At 38.7% G+C, this 20,206-nt stretch overlaps 1 protein-coding gene and 1 pseudogene across 1 annotated transcript in view; both read right to left on the bottom strand.

The window, feature by feature from the left end:
• LOC150039544 (uncharacterized) overlaps nt 1-19,384 on the bottom strand; it is a 78,367-nt gene extending 58,983 nt beyond the window's left edge. The window contains exons 1-8 of the mRNA XM_090327760.1: nt 19,306-19,384; nt 16,565-16,700; nt 13,347-13,541; nt 11,293-11,425; nt 8,812-8,949; nt 5,846-5,919; nt 5,314-5,489; nt 23-251 (exon numbers count right to left, since the gene is read on the bottom strand). The gene's annotated coding sequence lies outside the window, so the exon portion shown is untranslated. The remainder of the gene's footprint in view (nt 1-22; nt 252-5,313; nt 5,490-5,845; nt 5,920-8,811; nt 8,950-11,292; nt 11,426-13,346; nt 13,542-16,564; nt 16,701-19,305) is intronic.
• LOC150039545 (mitochondrial carrier homolog 2 pseudogene) lies at nt 444-1,446 on the bottom strand (annotated as a pseudogene).
• Nucleotides 19,385-20,206: the final 822 nt, after the last annotated feature.

Genomic DNA, 20,206 nt, shown 5'->3' with positions numbered 1-20,206 from the left:
AACATATTGAAATGCAACTGACCCTGCTCAGGTACTGGTCCAGGCTCTCAACTGAAGTGTATGCGTTTGAGGAAGAAGTCACATGGTTTTCTCGAGGAGGGAAACTTCCCTTCAATTCTGCATCATGTGGAAAGTTTTCCATAAAAGAGCCCTCGCTGCTAGGCCTTGTGACAGGAGTATGGGCAAGAGACTGAGTGTGGGCAATCACCAAGGAAATTCCTTCAATGGCCTCCTTCATGCTGTCCACAGTCCTGTGAGGTTTGCCAAGGACAAATACCAGCATTTCGTTAGCCAATAAAGAACGCCTAAGGAACAATTTCCTTTTAGCAAATCAACTGAAAAGTGTCTAGATAATATTCCCAAGAACTAGAAAACATTCAGTCTCATCATCTATCTATATACTATGAGCGGAAACAAGCATTTCTCACTGAATTATAATTCAGTCACAACCTCTGGGACGAATAAGAGCTGAATGCAGGATCAGAAATCATTTTAAAAGCTCTTGAGCAGTTTCTTCCTTTTATCTATCTTCAATGAGGCCTGACAGGACTTGCCCCTTCTGTCTTCCACTTGCCATCACACTGAACAAGGAAATATTTTAACCCCTTCTTCATTTCTCCTTTCAGTGCAGTAGAGAAACACCAAAGGCATTTTTTCCATTTTCCCAAGATTAAATGATTATTTAAAAAGCATGCCACACTGTATAGAAATCAACATTCTCTCCCATAATTCTGTGCATCTGGGACTATAGAAATGTCACTGTCCCTGCCTCACATCTTCAAATTAACATTCTCAGGTCATAATAATAAGAGTTCCCACAGGAGACCTTCCAGAAAAACAAGCTATTTCCTTGGCTCATATTTCCCTGTTTTTGCAGCATGTACCAGCAATGTATCCAGGAAGTATACAGTGGGGAGTAAGGAGGGGATCCACCAGCAAGCCTGCAGTTGTTGACAGCCATAAGATTAGATACAAGCATAAAGGGATAAGTCAACATACGGCAAAGAATGCTGTGACAGCTTGGGAATCACTTTTCATTTCATTCATGGTAGAAACCCCACTGTCCAGTGTATAGGTGTTCACGAGGTAGGCCAGGGAGTTACAGAACCACAGAGAAATGATGTCACCTAGGCAGTGAGGAATGAGACCCGAAAAGAATCCCAGCAAGCCCTCTTTCCGAAAGATAGTTATTATGGAGTCACAAAGTCCACAGTATTTGGATTCTCTGCCAATGGATTGTATCATACATCTCAGAGTGATCACGTGGAGGGGATGTGTAATGAGGGTAGCAGCACAATGAGCCATCATCTCTCGAGTTGTCTCTTTGATAACTTGGTCAAAGGAACATGAGGCTTCTCTATGGAAACTTCCAGTTCCTGTGTCTACGGACCACAGTTCCAAGGGCTCCTGAACACAGTCTTGGAGTTAAGCCTGTGAACAAGCCATGCTTCCTGTCGATGCTTCCAATGTGCTGAGCATAACAAAAGAGACCAGGAAGCTGACGTACTTGCTGCCCAAAAATATTTTGTCCTATTGTTGGAAGAAGAGGCACATATCCCACCCAGATGAGCGACACTAAAGGCATTTTATCTCCAGCCTCCCTCAAGTGGCCACACACAAAAATGCAGCCGCGGAATTGACCAATTCCAGTCTTAGTTTAGAAGACTAACCCTAGTGTCTGACACCTTGGAGTTAATAGTATTTTTCTGCTACATCCCCATGAGAAATAATTAGGGTAGAATCTTGCAAAAAAAAAAACCCAGTTGTATTCAGCATTTCTATTTATATCAAATCTGCAAAGGAATTTTACAACAACGTATCTTTCTTAATTACTAGCATTGAATATGTAGCAGATAATTTAAGAGAATAAATTCATCATATAAGAGAGTTAAGTGGGAAAATCCATATAAAGAAAATAATAGTACCCATGTCTGAGTAACATTTTACAAGTTAATTTACTAACAATTATATTCCAAAGTCATAGTACTTATGTCTCATAGCCTACTAATGTCATCAACCATTTCTCTAGAGACACAGTCACTGACCTTGGATTATGTTCTGTCATTCTCAGTTTATTACTTACTTGCTGAGTTCATAATGTTGAGTCTCTCTATGGGTTATTCTCTCTACACAGAACTCCTTGGAATGTTGAATCTCTATTTTGTGCATCTCTTGTCCTTGTTTTAGTGGAGAAACTTGAGATTCCAACATTTTAAGCCTGCATTCAATCTGATTTTCTATTAAATTTTCTGAACCCTTTTGAACATGCCCTTGGCTCTAAATCAAATTAAAATACATATTTAAGCATTACAGCATTGGCCATGCAAAGCCCAGAACTTCATGAAAACAGCTACTGTAACAATGATTTCAATGGCTCACTTCTGTAAGCCCAGACAATCAGGAGGCTGAGTTCTGAGGAGCATGCGTGGAAAGCCATCCCAAGCAGAGGAATCGTCTGGCTTTGCTCATCACTTCCACTTACAAACAGTGGCCACACCTTTCCCTTGTGCGTCTGGCCACTCCTATTGAACTTGCAGCAATCTCTGACATTTGGTCCCACCCCTTCCGGTTTCCATAGCCTTTCAAGGCTAAACTCATTTTCCTCATGTACATTTCCAGCCCTTACCTATTTAAGGAGATCATTTATACTTCTATGGTATTTGTTCCTGCCATTGTACTTGTAGACAGACCTACAAAAACCTTTACATGCCGAGGTCCCTTCTGTAGATGGTGTCACATGTTGCTTGTTCATTCTAACTCATGTTGCTGTGAGCAGTGATTTTCTGGTCTCCTGTGTAGAAGGACAAACTTCCTGAAGATGCTGAATATCATTCTTTGTCTGGCTTTCACCCACAATCCCTGACTTTTTTTATAGGACTTGCCCCTATTCTGTTTGGTGAGCAGTTTTCTAGAGACCTATTTTTGCCATGGTCTTGTTCTAAAGCTTCTTTCAGACATATATTCAACCGCATTATTTGCAGGGTTGGATATCTAGAGCCTATTCTTGATTGGTTTTTCCATGTTAACCCAGTGCCTGTAAAAAAATTCACCCAGAATCCCTGGCTAATGGGCTCTGACATGAGCACCTCTGGAGGAGTTAGGGATACAGCTGGATAGATCTCAGATTGAACTTTTGAATCTTAGAAGAGATCAAAGTGGCTAATAAACCTAGGCCACATGTCTACTTCACATCTTTGGGAATTACCAAAAACAAATCCCTTTTTATTTTTGAACATGACTAGTAGAACTACACGTTTTATAACTTTCAATTCCTTAATACACTTCTCTAAGAACCTGATGTATCTGATGTAACCTGGCAGTCTCTTTCATGGAGGACACTTTTTTATTCTTTTTTCCTTTCTTCTTTCTTTTTTTTGTTGGTCACGGGACGTGAACTCTGGGCTTGGGCGGTGTCCCTGAGCTCCTCAGCTCAAGGCTATGGCAAACTTCCAGCTTTCTAGTGGTTAGTTGGAGATAAGACTCTCACAGACTTTTGTGCCAGGGCTGGCTTTGAACCTTGATCGAGTAGCTAGGATTACAGGAGTGCCTGATTTGGAGAACCTTTTATCAGTGTATTTTCCTGTCCTGTGTATCAAAGTATGCCACTTAAATGGTACTAATTCATATGTTTTAGTGTTTCTTCAGCCTTCAGAGAGATCAGTCATCACAAATGTCTATGTGTATAATGGAACTGCATGCAAACAGCTACTATATCCAGAATCAGTTCCTGGAGACAACTACATCACTACTCGCATCGAGTCCTCCCCATGCCATCTTGTGTTCTTGATCATTACAGGAGCAAGCATGGGTGACGGGAGACACTTTCTCCTGCTAAATTCTTATGTAGCTTAGAGTTCTCTCCATACATCGGCATGTTGAATGATTCAAAAATTTCTACTGAGATGAGCTATTTAAGAAAGACCTGGAAAGTCTGATGAACCAAGTGAAATAGTTTCTTCATGTTTTAGTTTTTAATATTCAGTTTTAATTGATATTAGAAAGGGGAAGTACAGAATGCTTGGCATTACATAAGTAAGGTAATGAGTACATTTCTTCTTGGACAATGTCACTCCTTCCCGTTCCCACCCACAAGTTGTACAACTCATTTTCAACATACAATCTACTGAGTACCACTGCTACATTTGTTCACTCTTTGTTCCCCATCTTTATGTTCTCCTTTACCCCCACAAAGACAGATAAATCAACAGACAAAAAAAGGAAACAAAAACAACAACAAAGAATAAAACCTGGGAATACTTTTTAAGCAACAATGCTTAAACAATGCTAAGTAGCTGAGATTTTAGACATGAGATTATGAACATGATTATGAGCATGCCCAGTTTGTTTTGAGATAGGGAAATGTTAATTCCCTATGCACCCACAGCCACCTACAGAAGCTGTCCTCACTTTGGCTCCCATGGGCTGAGTTCATGTAGGTATGCAGCAGCATGCTCAGCTAGGTTTTCTTTTCAGATGCCAGAGAGAAAAACATTCTAGAGGGAAAAGTGTTCCCTAGGGACATTCCTTCATGAGGAATTCAGATTACAAATGATTCCTCTGCAAAACATCACTGAAATATTACATTATAAAGACAAACTCAGGACTCTAGTACAAGTTTGTTTTTTACTTAAATTTCTTGTAATATCAAAAACTGTACGTTGTAAATGTACTAAACTACGGGGAGGGTCAGGAGATCTGGAGGGAACAACTTGTGAGAAAATGAAGGAGAGAGTAACACTGTTCAAAAACAAATGTATTCATCACCTGATTTATGTAACTGTAACTCATCTGTACATCATCTTTACAATAAATTTATTTTTTAATTTAAAAATACTCTCTGATACTGATATTACACCAAGTTCTAGATGGCAAAATTTAACCATTGATAACATTAAGTGAGCATAAAAGTTTCATTTAGAATGATCTAGTTTCCTTGGCATCTTATTACAAACTTCATCAACTTTTTTGAATTCAAGTGCCATCAAGTCAACACAACAGCTGTAAAGAGGATGAAGCACCAATGTGAATACAAGAAATACTGCACCAGTGGCTCATGCCTCTAATCCTAGCTTCTCAGGAGGCTGAGATCTTAGGAACAAGGTTCAGAGCCAGCCCTGGCAAAAAGTCCTGTGAGACTCTTATCTTCAATTAACCAGTAAAAAAATGGAATTGGCACTATGGCTCAAAGGGTAGAGCTGTAGCTTTGAGCTGGATATGGACGGTGGCCAGGCCCAGAGTTCAAGCCCCACAACCAATGAGAAAAGAAATACGGCCATCAATAACCTTTGTCAAATTGACTTAAACATTCCTTACTCTGACAATGGAAAAAGAAGTCTTCCTCTTTAGTGTGGTAGACTTTGGGAAGAGACTCACCAAAGGAGAGCTTGCCAGTTTTGCCCTTTGTCTTTTCAGCTTTTGTTGAAGTCTTTCAAATTTTCTTTGTTTTCTTTTCTATGGTAGCTTTCAATAGGAAATTTTGAAGTACAAGCCTACAAGGCAGGTTTTAAAATTATTTCCACATATCCAGTTTTAAATGTTTCATATAATTTTAAACAAGGTTCTAAATAAATGATTATAGAAATTCTGAAATGCCTCAAAAGATTTTAGTAATCATACTTTTGTTTCATATAAAATGTGCAAAATTAGGATTAACTTGAGATGTTATACACATATCATGTTTCTCTTCTTGTTCTGTTGTGGATCCTATAAAAGCCCCCATTCAGCCAACCATCTTCCCAACCACTGAACTACTTCCCAAACCCCTGGATATGCATTTTAGGAACTCAGAATGCAGGTTCCTTAGCTTCACACAGATGTATGTAATTTATGCTGCTTCAATTTATACTTTTGCATTTCATCTTCCATTTCCTTTGCCTTTGGTACAGCTTCTGTGCATCCTTCCTCCTTTCCTTCTTGCAACTAAAAGAGATGAGAAACATTTTAGCAACATTCTGGTACACTTTTGTACACCAACTGTTTTCGTGCTGGCATGTTTCAAGCATTGTGAGACCCCTTCATCCCCATGCTGTTCTGGTCCACTTTAGGGCTCATACTGCGTACTTCGCTAAGGCAGTTTCAAGGAATTCACATGGTCCACAGAGCCTACAATTATACTGGCTAGCCTTGTACAGACATAATTATGACCCTGTTCTAGAACTTTTGTAGTTTAAAAATGTTTTGAGTGCGTATTAGAACAATGGGTTTCTTTGCACATCTTTTATGTTAATCATATCTTCTATTAGCTTCTCCTATTACTCTCTACATGATCCCAGTCCTCCTCCTTTAAGAGATTCTCCTTTTACTTCTTGCTCAAACATTATTTTTAAGGTTTGTTTTTTTATCAGACATTCTAATTGGCAAAATGGGGAAGTGTTTGTGGAAAACATTTATATTTGGAATTTAAAGCACTAACACATTGTATAGAATATGAAACTTTCACATATACAAATATGCAGAACTAGGCTACGCTTGGGATGGAATAGCATGTTATTCTGTAATAAATGGGCTCTGCATCTCAGAGTGTGAGTGGTAGCATGTTCATAGTTTGCACAGTGCCTGCCTCTGAACCACCCTCCTCAGCTAATTAGTATGTGTTATCATGCAAGGTAATGCCTGTGTCTTCAATTCTCCATTGGTGCCATGAAAATCAGAACAGTATAGAATTCACTGGCTTTGGAAATGTTAAGCTAGGAAACATCCAGAAAGGGCCAGTAGCACAGAGAACTGTCTGCATTTGCATATGATCACATTTTATATTCTGATAACATGCCATCCTTTAGGAAGTGGCATGTGGGTGGGAGAAGTCTTCAGGAGACCAATCCTTCTTCACAGCAGTAACAGTGACAGAAAGTGGAGAGCACAAGGTTTCAGAATCAATCCCCATGGCTAAAGCAAGTATCTACAGGTGCCATAGGCAGCAGTGGTTTTAGGCACAGGAAGCAAGAGATAGATGTCTTGTTCTCAGTGCTATTCAGGGGGTCATGATCATGCAGCAGAAAGCACAATGGCACTTCTCCATTGGACGGCAAGTAATGGAGCTGACAATCAGAGGCAGGGGAAAGCCATGCACCTGAAATGCTGAACTCTACTCTAAAGTCAAGATTCCCCTCAAAGCAATTCATTCTAAGACAGGGCTAATGACGGGCAACTTTAGCAAGCACTGAGATGCAAAGGTGCAAAGTAAAATGGGACCTAGCAGAAAATGGAGAGGCAGTCCTTTTTTTTTGGCAGTTCTTTCTGTAGGTGAGATGATATGGTAATATCTAGTAAAGGAAACAAGCTCTCTATTTACCACTGTGAGAAAACCATGCGCATTTATTTAAAAAGCTACCTTAGTACAGTTACAGTATAGGTACCCTATACTACCTTATGTGGTTTTGATATATAATTGCTTAAGAGTTATTGCTTAAAAACCTTGGTATGTCATTTTTTTGAGAATAAATAATTCCATTAGTAACAATTCCTTAATAATGACAACTGTTCAGTAAAAGTATGTTTTTTTGTCAGTTGTGGGACTTGAACTCTAGGCCTGGGTGTTGTCCCTGAGCTCTTTGGCTTAAGGCTACTCTTCTACCTCTGGACCTGGGCTCTGTCCCTGAGCTCTTCAGCTCAAGACTACTGCCCTACCCCTTGAACCACAGTGCTATATCCGGTTTTCTGGTGGTTAATTGGAGATAATAGTCTCATGGTCTTTAGTTCCCAGGCTGAGTTTAAACTGCGATCCTCAGATCTCAGCCTCCTGAGTAGGATTACAGGTGTGAGCCACTGAGCCCAGCTAACATAAATATTCTTTTAAAAAGAAATCCAATAGCATAATGTAGATATTTTATCAACTACTTATAGATTTTACGTATGCTTAACATTTCAGGCCTTTTATTCTAGGTGTAAAATGAGAGAAAAATTAATGTGATATATTTGCAATTCCGGGGAAATTCAGAAATCATTTCTTTACAAGTTATCTTGAAATACTGAACCAAATGAATATGGAGTCGGGGATGAGAATGAGGTTTTGTGGAAGGGACTCAGCTTGAGGGTTTGTTGTGACACATCACTTCCCAAAAGCTCTCTGACTGAAATAGGAGGTTATGTGAGGTAGAGGCTGGCTCTTCTCAAAGGAAGGAAATGACTTTTACAGTAGGGTTTCATCCCAGCTCCCTGTTCTCTTATCTACAAGTGAAGGAAGAAATTAACGTCCACATCCACACATCAAAACTTAGAATACAAGTGGTTGATTTCAAGAGTTTTGATACAAAAGATAAAATACCCATTTTCTTCTTGGAAAATATTTACAAATTTCTCTTTTCTCTTTGGATTTTTTTTTGAGCTTTGAACTTGGGGCCTGAGCACTGTCTCTGAGCTCTTTTGCTCTCTACACTTTGAGCCACAACTCCATTTCTAGTTTTGAGTCATTAATTAGAGATGAGTCTAACGGGGACTTTTCTGTCAGGCTGACGTTAAACTACGATCCTCAACGATCCTCAAATCTCAGTCTTCTGAGTAGCTAAGATTTCAGCCATGAGCCACTTGTGCCTGGCTGTCTTTGGATTTTGGCAATAGCAGTATTTTGAACATAGCCTGTGACTTGCTGGGCAAGGGAACCCTGGATGGCTCTCCCCCTCCCCCTTCCCCCCCCAAAACCTCTTGTTTGGCTGAGGCCACTGGGAATGTCATCCTGTCATTGTTGCACTATACCTCATGTGATGAGACCAACAATTGCATACACACATGCAATTCCATAACACACAGAGCTGGTTCTTAAAATGTGTCCATCTGCACAATCATACAATATTTGGAAATGACTAAAGGGAATACCTCAGAATTCAGTTTTTGTTGCTCCATTTGTATCTCCTTGGGCAGGCAAAGACAATTTGATGAGATTTCAGTTTCTAGTCTTCTGTCTTTTGCTAGTTTGGAAAGTTCCCTCTTGATTTCTTTTTGTTCCTCTGAAAGCTAGAAATACATTTTCTTAATTTTTTGGTGTCATACTATAACTGGGAAGAGCAGATCTTAAATTTGAAACAGTGCTTATTTTAATTCACCATTTTGTTGCTTGTAATGTGGCTCAAATTCAAAGCCTCTTAATTGCTAGGTAATTGCTCAACCATTTGAGCCACATCTCTACTTTTAAGCTATTTTGTTTTTTTTTGGGGGGGGGCACGGCTCGGGCCATGATATTCCTACTGATATTTCCTGTGTTGCTTACATTAAAGGAAAGCTTCACCAGGCCCCAGTTATTTCCTGGGATTGGGGCTTCCTGATTTTTACCAGGCTGTGATTTATTCATCTCTGCTTTCTGACTAACAGAAATTACAAGTATTAACCTGCGCATCTGACAATTTAAGGTCCTTTATCCAATATACTTTACATAGACTTTAATTTCTCCTATGACAAAATGTTCACAACAATCAAAAATAATTCTTTAATACGGTCAGAGATGAGATTCTACAGTGAAACATAATCACCTCACAAAATATTTGACTAGTGTAATTATACTTTCAAAGCTTTAACATTAAAATACCTATATTCATATTTATTCCAGTGATTAAAATCAATATGCCTTCTACTCCTTCCTTTAGAACATATACACTGAAGGAGGGAAACATAAGTCTAAGTGAAATGAACTCCAGGATATGGAAAAAAGAGATATGTCCTTGTGGTTGATGCCTTTAATGTATTATGTGAAGCTGTTTCTTTACTCTGCTTTTTTATTTTTATTGTTCTATTTTTTTCTTTTTTCCCTTATTGTTTATCACCTGTTGTTGCTGTATCTGACTTTGGTACCTGATGTATTATACATATATTTATTTATTTATTTGAATCAGGGAAGGAAAGGGGAAAAGCAAGATGCTGAGACAAAGGCCAAAGGATGAAGCAGTGTAAAAGGAATATTCACAAGAAAATACGTTGCAAATGAACTTTACAACTTGGGATGTGGTGGAGGTATGGGAAATGGGAGAAAAACATGGGAAGAGGGAAAATGTTCAATGTAATGTACTCACTACCTTACAAATCTAACCACAACCTCTCTATACATCACCCTGATAATAAAATGAAAAAGAAAGAAAGAACATAGAACACGAGGGTCTGCCACAGGAGTTCACACTAGGTAGGTAAGAGGTAGACTTTGGAAGGAGGTGTAGGAGGGAATGTGATGAGTCTCCCTTATCACCCAGCAAGCCAGGCATGTAGGAATGTACTCGAGATCCCAGTACATGATAGGCAAGGATAAGAAGGACCATAGTCTGTGGCCATCTCTGTGCAAAATGGATACCAAGAGAAAAGCAACTAAATCACATAAAGGACTGGCAGCTAGGCAGTGTGGATCGTCCTGCAATCTTAGCAATTCATGTAGATGAAACCTGAAGATTATAGTTCAAAGCCAGCCATAGCATAGAAGTCTGTGAGATATTTCTCTCCAATTACACACACACACACACACACACACACACACACACACACACACACACACCCCTCCCCAGAGATGGAGCTGTAGCTCAGTGATAAAGTGCTAGATTTGAGCAAAAAGATCAGGGACAGTGAATAGGCTTTGAGTTCAAGCCTCAGGACAATCATGCAAAAAAGAAAAGAAAGGATTGGTAATGTGACTGAAGCAGTGGAGTACTTCTCCAACAAATTCGAACTCTAAATTCAATTTCAGTTGCTGAAAAAAAGAGGGGAGGGGCCAGGAGTTTGGCCTAGTGGTAGAGTGGTTGCCTAGCATCCACAAAGACCTAGGTTCGATTCCTCGGTACCACATACATAGAAGAAAGCCAGAAGTAGTGCAAAAAAAAAAGAGGGAAAAGGAAGGGAAGAAGAAAAAAGAAAGGAGGGAAAGTAAGGAGAGGGGAGCAGAGGATGAAAAAGGAAAGAAAGAAAAAAGAAAGAAGGAAAGAAGGAAGGAAAGAAGGAAGGGATAATATATACTAAACATATGTTAGATGTTAAGAATTAGTCCCAATTATTTGTTTTAAATATCATTATTTCTAGAAGGAGACACACTGTGTCCTGCCTAAGTGAAACAGTAACAAATCACATACAGAGCTTTGGTCAAACACAGGCCAGGCATACAAAGGTGGACCCACAGGATAGCAAGTCTACTGATGAAGCAGGTGTGTTAAGTGTGTGGAAGTGCATCCTTCTGATGGTTCTGCAGTGATGAAATTGCCTAATTATGCAGTTCCTTGTGCAGGTGCCTGCTGAATATACTAAATCAAAGGGATACAAAAAATAATATTGGCAATGAAATAAATGAAATAAACATAGCAATTGGATGTCTGTAGCAGATTTATTTACCTGAATCAAGGCATTTCGTAAAGTCTCTAATTCCATATCACATGCACAAGGTTGCTGATTGCCTTCTTTATTATCTTGTCTTTCCTTGTTTTGTTCAGATGAGCAATGTGCATTTGTCTTCTTGTCATCTAGTCTTAAGACATGAATACAGTTGTAAAATTTCTTTTGTTAGAAAATGTAAAGCTCATTGGCCGATATCTCTTCACATGTTACCATAATAAAACTTTTATGATCCCTTCCTTTCTAGCCTTATGTAGTATGTCACTTAAATCTCTTCCAAAAGCTACCACAGTAGAAAAGGAACAATTAAAGATAATTCTGTTACTTAGGAAGCTACTTTTACTAGCATAAAATATGAAAATGAAACTCTAATATTTTTCATAAGAGATGAAAGTCATTTTTATATAATCCTACTGTTCTCTCAACTAAACTAGGTAACACAATGTAGCTAATAAGTTTGAAGGTTAATGTGCACAAATGTGCATACATTTTCTACAAAAAAGTTTTATCTTTATACAATCTTTCCAATGATTCAAAGAATGACTTGCAGTGTAAGGTAGCCCCTTAAGATATTTTCACACAACATGTATCTACCCAATACCAGAACCCCAAGCCAAGCTAAGTTTTCTAATATCTGCAACCACACTTCCATGTTTCCTTTATGTAACAGTGTCACTGATTAATATCAGTATGAATACTAGGAAGAACTTAAATGATAAACTTAAATAATACAATAGTTACTAAAATAAAACAGTAACTTTTCTAGCATAGATTAATTTTTAGATATGCATATATAATAGAGATAGTAGATAAAATAATTAAAGAATTCTTTTTTTTGCCAGTCCTGGGGCTTGAACTCAGGGCCTGGGCACTGTCCTTGGGCTTTTTCCTCAAGGCTAGCCCTCTACCTCTCAAGCGACAGCACCACTTCTGGTTTTTCTATATATATGGCACCGAGGAATCAAACCTAGGGCTTCCTGTATGCTAGACAAGCACTCTACCACTAAGTCACACTCCGGCCCACCCCAAAGAACTACTTTCTAATCAACTTTTTCTTTCATTGTTGTTGAGTGAGAATAAGTGACTGCTCCTGTCAGCCTCAGAGAAACAGAAGAATCTAACACAGTTGAAGCACTGGATTTAATCCCCAGAACAAGCTGTAGAAAAATAAATATATAATTTTTAAAAACATTTTACTGAGTAGAAATGACAATTGTATATTGTAAGGAATTGTGAAAGAATAGAAACATTCTATGAGTATTTTTGAAATATTGATCAAAGTCTTTATCTACTCATATTTTACACAGGTAGACATATTTGCTACACATAACATTTATTGAAAGTAAATAATTAGAAATATATAAAATTACTTATATGAAGAATATTCTTCATCAGCATCAGTTTTAATTAAAAAAATTAAGGTTCAAAAAGAGTTTGCAGCCTGGGAGTGTGGCCTAGAGGTAGAGTATGGAAGTGGCCTAGCATGGAAGAAATCTTGGGTTTGATTTCACAGTTCCAAATGCACAGAAAAAATGTTGGAAGTGGTGCTGAGTGCTAGCCTTGAGAAAGTTCAGTGACAATGTCCAGGCCGAATTCAAGCTACAGGACTGGAAAAAAAAGTTTTTGCAATATACTGAGATGTCTGTTCTACTTTGTTTACATCATTAAAATTGAGGTTCAGGAAATATTCCTGGAGCAGGGAGTTTGGCCTAGTGGTAGAGTGCTTGCCTAGCATGCATGAACACCTGGGTTTGATTCCTCAGTGCCATATACATAGAAAAGCCAGAAGTGGTACTGTCGCTTGAGAGGTAGAGGGTAGCCTTGAGGAAAAAGCCCAAGGACAGTGTCCAGGCTCTGAATTCAAGCCCCAGGACTGGCAATAAAAATATTCCTTTAATTACTTCATGTATCAATGGTAAATAACTCATCAAAAAATATCAAGCACCACAAAACAAAACCCTGAAGAAAGTGAGAGGGAAGTCAGTCACAGCAAAAGTTCTTTTCTGTATGTATTTAAATGGAGCTCAAATGTTTCCACACAACTAGATACATACCTCCAATGACAAAATTCTCTTTCCTGTTCTTCTTCACACTGTAACTGTGATAATACTTTGCTTTCTGCTCGCTCCTTTTCCTGGCATTTCAATACATTTTCCAAACATATTCTTATATGTATTTTACACTGTCTTTTTTAAGTTGTGAAGATATTTTATATGAGTGAATTGCATCCTGGGTCTGAAATAGCTGACCTGAAAGAAAACAGAAAAAATTCTTTGGGCACATAAAGGACCAGATGTACCCATAATCTCTCATTCTCACTCTGGACACTCTACCCCATATGAAACCACTGTACAAAGCTCTGCAGGTTACATCCCTGTTCTGGGTTAGCTTAGAGCCTAGGGCAGTGGAAAGGCAGAAAAATGACCACTGTCGATTAACTAGATGCATTTTCTCCTTGTTCTAGGAATTTATTAGGCACAGGAGTACTTTCCAGAAGAAAATAGCTACCCTGATAATTAAACACTAAAAAGGAGACAGGAAGAGAGACTATGAGCTGATATTTATCCAATCTACAATAGTTATTGATGCTTCATGGCAGTCTGTTTCTACCTAAGATGGAGTAAACTGTGTTGAGCTATGCTTCTGCCTGAAGCCAATCCAAAAATATTCAAGCAAACCACTAAAGCACTTTGAAGACAACATATTTGAGAGAATGGAGTCAGTGAATGCACTGCTAAACTATTGCAGAGGAGTGTCTTGAGAGACAGTGAAGAAAATATTCCCAGTGCCCAGGCCCTTCTGTGAGAGGGGTACAGACCAAGGCACAGAAAGAAGAGAACTAGGTGGTGCATACTCCAGGTTCCCAAGATGCAGTGGTGAGGAAAACAGGCTGATGGAAGTGAGGAGGATGAGTGTCATGTGACAGCGCACTGGAGAGTTCAGAGAGGAACAAGGGGAATTCAGGAGAGCTACACAGGACCCCCTTGCATATGTAGCAGAGCAGTGGATCACGTGTGTTCAGAAAGGGGCCTGGCATTGAGGAATAAAATACATAAAGAGATGACAGAAAATTACCTATTGTTCACACACTGCCAGGAACTGATGTCTTTATAGAACAGAGGACATCAGAAAGGCCTTGCTTCAACAGGGCAGAATTAACCCTCAATAAATCTTGTCCTGAAATATCTTAACAATTTATGAAACCAAGACAGAAAGAACCAACTTTATCTGAAAGTGACTTGCTTCCAAAAATAGGGCTCAAGAAATCAAGTTGTACATTACAGAAATCATACAGAAGGTTGATGAGCATAACTAATCATGTATTAACCACCATGATTACTCTGTAGTTTTCTCAGTAGTCCCAACTGATACATTTTATTCTGCACTTGGGAGAACTTAATAAAAGAAAGAAATCATATGCTGATAGATCTGGATGCTGTAGCTCAACCCTATAATCCTAGATACTCAGGAGGCTCACAGGATCAGGGTGGGCAAGTAAATAAATACAGGAGGCCCTTATCTTCAGTTAGTTAGCAAACCCCCAGAGGGTTGAGCCTAGACTCAAGTGGTACAGAACCAACCAAAAGCAAAATGCCAAGCATTTGAGCCTCAGACTTCCAGACTTTCTGCCCTTGTGCGTACACACGTGTACACACACACACACACACACACACACACACACACACACACACAGTGATCATATTAAGAGCTTAAAAAATAAAGCCAAAAATGTATCCTCTCGAAAATGAAAGCTGTTAGAGTAACGGTGATCTGAACTCTTCAGGATGAGCTGTGGAAAGACAATTCACCAGAGATGATACACAAATAGAATTGGCCCTGGCAGGATAGCAACCATCAGCATGCGTCTGTGATGCAATGAAAGGACTTGGATATGCAGCAGGGCAGGGACCAGCTAAAATGCTATAACTCACAACTAATGTCACATTACAGTGTACTTGTAAAAACAGAGAAAAGGAAACCAGTAATGTTGATGTTAATAGCTAATGGCAATGAGAATTTACATAACTTTTGGAAATTTTCTTACTTTTATCTTTCCTTTCTGCCACTCACCTCCTCCCCATTTGTTTTGACACAGGGCCTCACTATGTAGTTCCAGCTGGTCTGAAACTTTAAATCCAGTCTTAGCCAGAGATGCACTGGGATTACAAATACATGTTGCCGGGGCCAGGAGTTTGGCCTAGTGGTAGAGTGTTTGCCTTGCATGCATGAAGACCCAGGTTCAATTCCTCGGTACCACATACATAGAAAAAAGCTGGAAGTGGTGCTGAGGCTCAAGTGGTAGAGCTCTAGCCTTGAGAAAGTCCAAGGACAGTGCTCAGGCCCTGAGCTCAAGCCCAGGACTGGCCAAAAAACAAAACAAAACAAATACATGTCACCCTGCCTGGCTTTTGGAAAGCTCCCAATAAAGTCACATAAAGGAACATGAAGAGATTTTGTGAGGATGTTTATTCGCTCCTTTAGTGGCCATGAATAAACATATATGGAATACAATAGTGAAAAAATAAACTGTAAATTTCATATCATGTGTAGTTCATCAGGCATCAGTAACAGAAAACTAAATGCTCTACTGCAAGAATACTCCTGTATGGATATGGGAAGGTACATGAGAAATCTAGAGAAATCTGTAGCAATGAGAAACAGTAGCTGGCTTTTGAACCAAGGCTTGAAAAGATCTGGTAGGCACTAAATATGGGATTAGCATTTACAGAGCTGACTAGGGTCTCCTAAGTTGGGGTGAAAGTGAAAGGTACCTAAAGTTCCTGTAATATTGTAGGTGTGACCCTCCGTGAGAATGGGAGAGCATAGAGGAGAAGCACAGTAAAAAGACACAGGAGGGATTTTCCACTGAGAGCGATGCAGTGGGAATCATCTCTCTATGGCAAAGTGTGTAGCCCTCATTCTACTTTAACCTGAGGCATATTTGTGACACTAATGCAATAATAACACATTGGTATTGTATAACAGTGATAAGCAGTGCTAGTGTAAGTAATCTAAAAGACCTTAGAAGCCAGGTGCCGGTGACTCACAACAACTGTATTCTAAGCTATCTGAGTTCTGAGGATTTGGGTTAAAGGCCAGTCAATGCAGGAAGTTCCATAATGGACTCATCTCAGAAAAAGAGTAATGGGGCTGGGGCTCAAGTAGTAGAGTCCTAGCCTTGAGCAAAAGAAGCTCAGAAACAGTACTCAAGCTGGGGTTCAAGTCCCAGGACTGGTTAAAAAAGGATCTTACAGGTATTCTGTGGCCCTACCTTCACCTTCCATTCTGTGTTGTTTACTTTGCATGGAGAAATGCTCATAATGAGGGAATGCAGACTCTTCTGGGACTGATTCAGACGACTTAGAGAAGACATTAGTGCCACCTGTTCCATTGATTTGGTCTGTGGTCTATAAAGTAAGTAACAGTATTTCAAAATGTGTATGTGTTTCTGAAAATACTTCTAATGCCATATATCGAATATACAAATATGGTAATTATTCATCTTTTTATATTTGCACTAAAGATCCTTCTGAAATGAACTCATTTCATGTAAGGTTAGAGGAAAAATCAAGAATCAAATATATAAGATAAAGATAAAAAGATACTATTTTAAGTATGAATACTAACTATGATTTAATTACTTTTTCAATATTAAGGGTAAGTGCTACCGTTCATTAAAAAGGACCCTGTTATTTGCAGTGGCTATTTCTTTCTGATTTGCATCTGAAACAACTGTTGTTGCTGCTGTGGTTGTCATCAGGTCATTGATCATGTCATTCAAGCGTGTGACTATAGAAAAACCCAGCAGATGCACAGAACTATGGCTGGTGGGAGTATTTCAGCAAGCAACTAACTCAAGAACATAGACAGCAATCGTGCATATCCCATGAGCTTTGGAGGATAGGGTATCAAATACATAATTTTAAAAGTACTACTATTTTCACTGGGATAGAATTAAATATAAAAACACTTTCCAGGAGAAGAATAGCTTACATCTCAAAAGATGATATTTGTATAATAAAGAGAGATCCTAATACTGAATTAAGCAAAAGAAAAGGTAATGTCGGCTGCGCTCTAATGGCTTACAACTGTAATCCTAACTACTCAGGAGGCTGAGGTCAAAGAATCGCAGTTTGAAATAGCTTAGGCAGCAAAGTCTGTGAGACTCTTTCTCCAATGAACCACTAAAAATCCAGAAATAGAGCCTGGCTCAAGTGGGAGACTGCTAGTCTGGAGCAAAAAAAATACCCTCAGGGCAGGGGCCCTGAGATCACAACTCAGAATTAACATCAAAAGAAAAAAGAAGAGTATTGTCCTAGATACACAAAGACAGAAGTACAGAACCTATATATTAAGGAAAAGCTTTCAGTGAGAAGAAAGCAGTAAATCACAGAGAGCTCAATGGAAATTTTGTTCTTTACATTACATTTTTTTTTGCCAGTCCTGGGCTTGAGCTCAGGGCCTGAGCACTGTCCTTGGACTCTCTCAAGGCTGGAGCTCTACCACTTGAGCCTCAGCATCACTTCCGGCTTTTTTCTATGTATGTGGTACCGTGGAATCGAACCTGGGTCTTCGTGCATGGTAGGCAAGCACTTCAACCACTAGGCCAAACTCCAGGCCCCTCTTTACATTACATTTAAATAAGTTTAATCACAATATACAACTCTTTCCTAGGAGGAAAAGTTATAATAAGTTTTAAGAATGAAAGCAATAGGACAGTTTTTGTTTCTTTGGTTTTCAGATTCAGCTGGTTCCAACCTTTACACTGAGGGCCCCTCTTACTCTTGTTCAGCTTTCTAGACCACTCGGGGACTCTACCCCATGAGGTACACTGCCTGCCTCCTTTTTGGCTACTTATTGTTGACCAGGAGTCTCCCAGACTGTTGTGGGGGTTGGCTTTGAACCTGGACCTTCCAATTCCCAGCCTCTGTATCTGGTAAGAAGCTAATTCTAAAATGTGAAAAATGCGTCTTGTCTTTCTGCCATCATTCCTTTCTTATTCATTGTAACAATGTAGATGCCAGGATAATGAGTATCTCACTATCAACTGCTCAATATATGACTGTAAGTATAAAATGATGAACCTAGGCATTCTCTGCTCTGTCTCCCTGGATAATGTATCCTAGATATTCATTTGTCTGATACAATGTCATATTAGGGAACCCATTGTCTGAATATAGAATTTTCTTCCTAATGGCTTCCATTTCCGCAAGCAAGAAAATGAAATCCTTTTTAACATCTTCATTGGAAGGGATTCTAGAGATGAAAATTCTTTGCTGACAGATTCCTTCTCTCTCATGTAAATATTCATCCTGTTTGTTTCCTGTCTATCTCTCCAAAGGTAATTATTCAGAAAAGGAAATGGATTCAGTGTCTAACACATAACAATTTTTAATGTGCTATAAAAAAACCAAGCCCTAAGTTCCTGTAGGACGCATTGGCTAATGGTTTTCTTCAACTTGGTAATCTCTACGTCATTCATATGTGTATAATCACGGCAGATTACCCAATATCAACATATGCTAAGTTATCATTAAATCCATCTATAAATTTTTAGTTATATTTTCTGATTCCATTCATTAAAGTAAAAAATTCTAGGCCGGGAGTTTGTCCTAGTGGTAGAGTGCTTGCCTAGGATGCACAAAGACCGGGGTTCGATTCCTCGGTACCACATACATAGAGAAAAGGCCAGAAGTGGTGCTGAGGCTAAAGTGGTAGAGCTCTAGCCTTGAGAAAGTCCAAGGACAGTGCTCAGGCCCTGAGCTCAAGCCCAGGACTGGCAAAAAAAATTTGTTTGTGTTGTAATATTATAAACCCTTCCTTGTTAGTCATCTCCTTCAGATGCAATAATGTCTCAATATTCATACTTAGTAAAATAATTATAGAGCACTTGTTATTTTGAACTATTGATTGTTTAAAGTAGTCTGTGAGGTAAATAAATTCCTTTGGTTATATTATTGAATAAATAAAATACACTTGTAGGAAAAGATAGAATGTAAATGATGAACATACCAAAGGCTGTTTATGTTCCCTGCCCTCACAACTCTCTTGCTCTTCTGCTGCAATAGACTGAGAGTCATGGCCTGCTGAGAAAACCATATTTTTCACCAGTCATCTACTGAAGTCAGATAAATGATAGTAAAAGGAAGAAGTCTATTCTTAAATTAGTCATAACGAAAGTTTATCCTCAAGTGTTCAAAGTAACCCTGAGCAAAATACTTTTATTTCTCCCTTCAGGAATTACTTTAATGACCCAGATTTTCATCAATTGAATATATACTGAATATCATCTGAGAGGAAGACATGGAAACATTTCTGTGATTAATTTATTTGATACAAGTGAACCAACACATAAAGGCTAAAAATAAAATGTAAAAAAAATAATAAAAAAGAGCAAATTCAAAGTGCATATTCTTTTATTTTTATTTTTATTTTATTGTCAGGGTAATGTATAGGGGATTATAGTTACACTTGTCAGGTAATGGGTACATTACTTCTTGCACATTGATAACCCTTCTCATGTTTGTCCCGTTTCTCACCACGCACCCCTCCCAAATATACAAATAAATGTATATATAAAATACCAGGTAACAAAGCCAGATACAGTAACTACATGAGATTAACCAGAAGGGGAAAAAAGAAAAAAGAAATAACTGTACATTAAGAACCACAATCACCCTATTCTTATCTGCCTCATTTAAGTAACCTATCAGCAGCTCATTCCAATTGTTTTCACCTCAACAGCAAGTGTTTTCAAGAACTATTTCTTCTCTTATTTGGCAATCAGTTTTCCTCTTTTGTGACTTAATCTACTATTTGTAACATTCATTAAAGATGCCTTTTTTCCCTACTTGCCCAGATCGGGCATTCTTTGAAGTGAAGTTTACTTCTTTATCAAATTTGCACTGCATCT

The sequence above is a fragment of the Megascapheus bottae genome, unplaced genomic scaffold, assembly GCF_031878675.1.
Source record: "Megascapheus bottae isolate mThoBot1 unplaced genomic scaffold, mThoBot2.hap1 HAP1_SCAFFOLD_176, whole genome shotgun sequence".
NCBI classification, from domain to species: Eukaryota; Metazoa; Chordata; class Mammalia; order Rodentia; family Geomyidae; genus Megascapheus; species Megascapheus bottae.
This window is presented reverse-complemented; position numbering and strand designations above follow the sequence as displayed.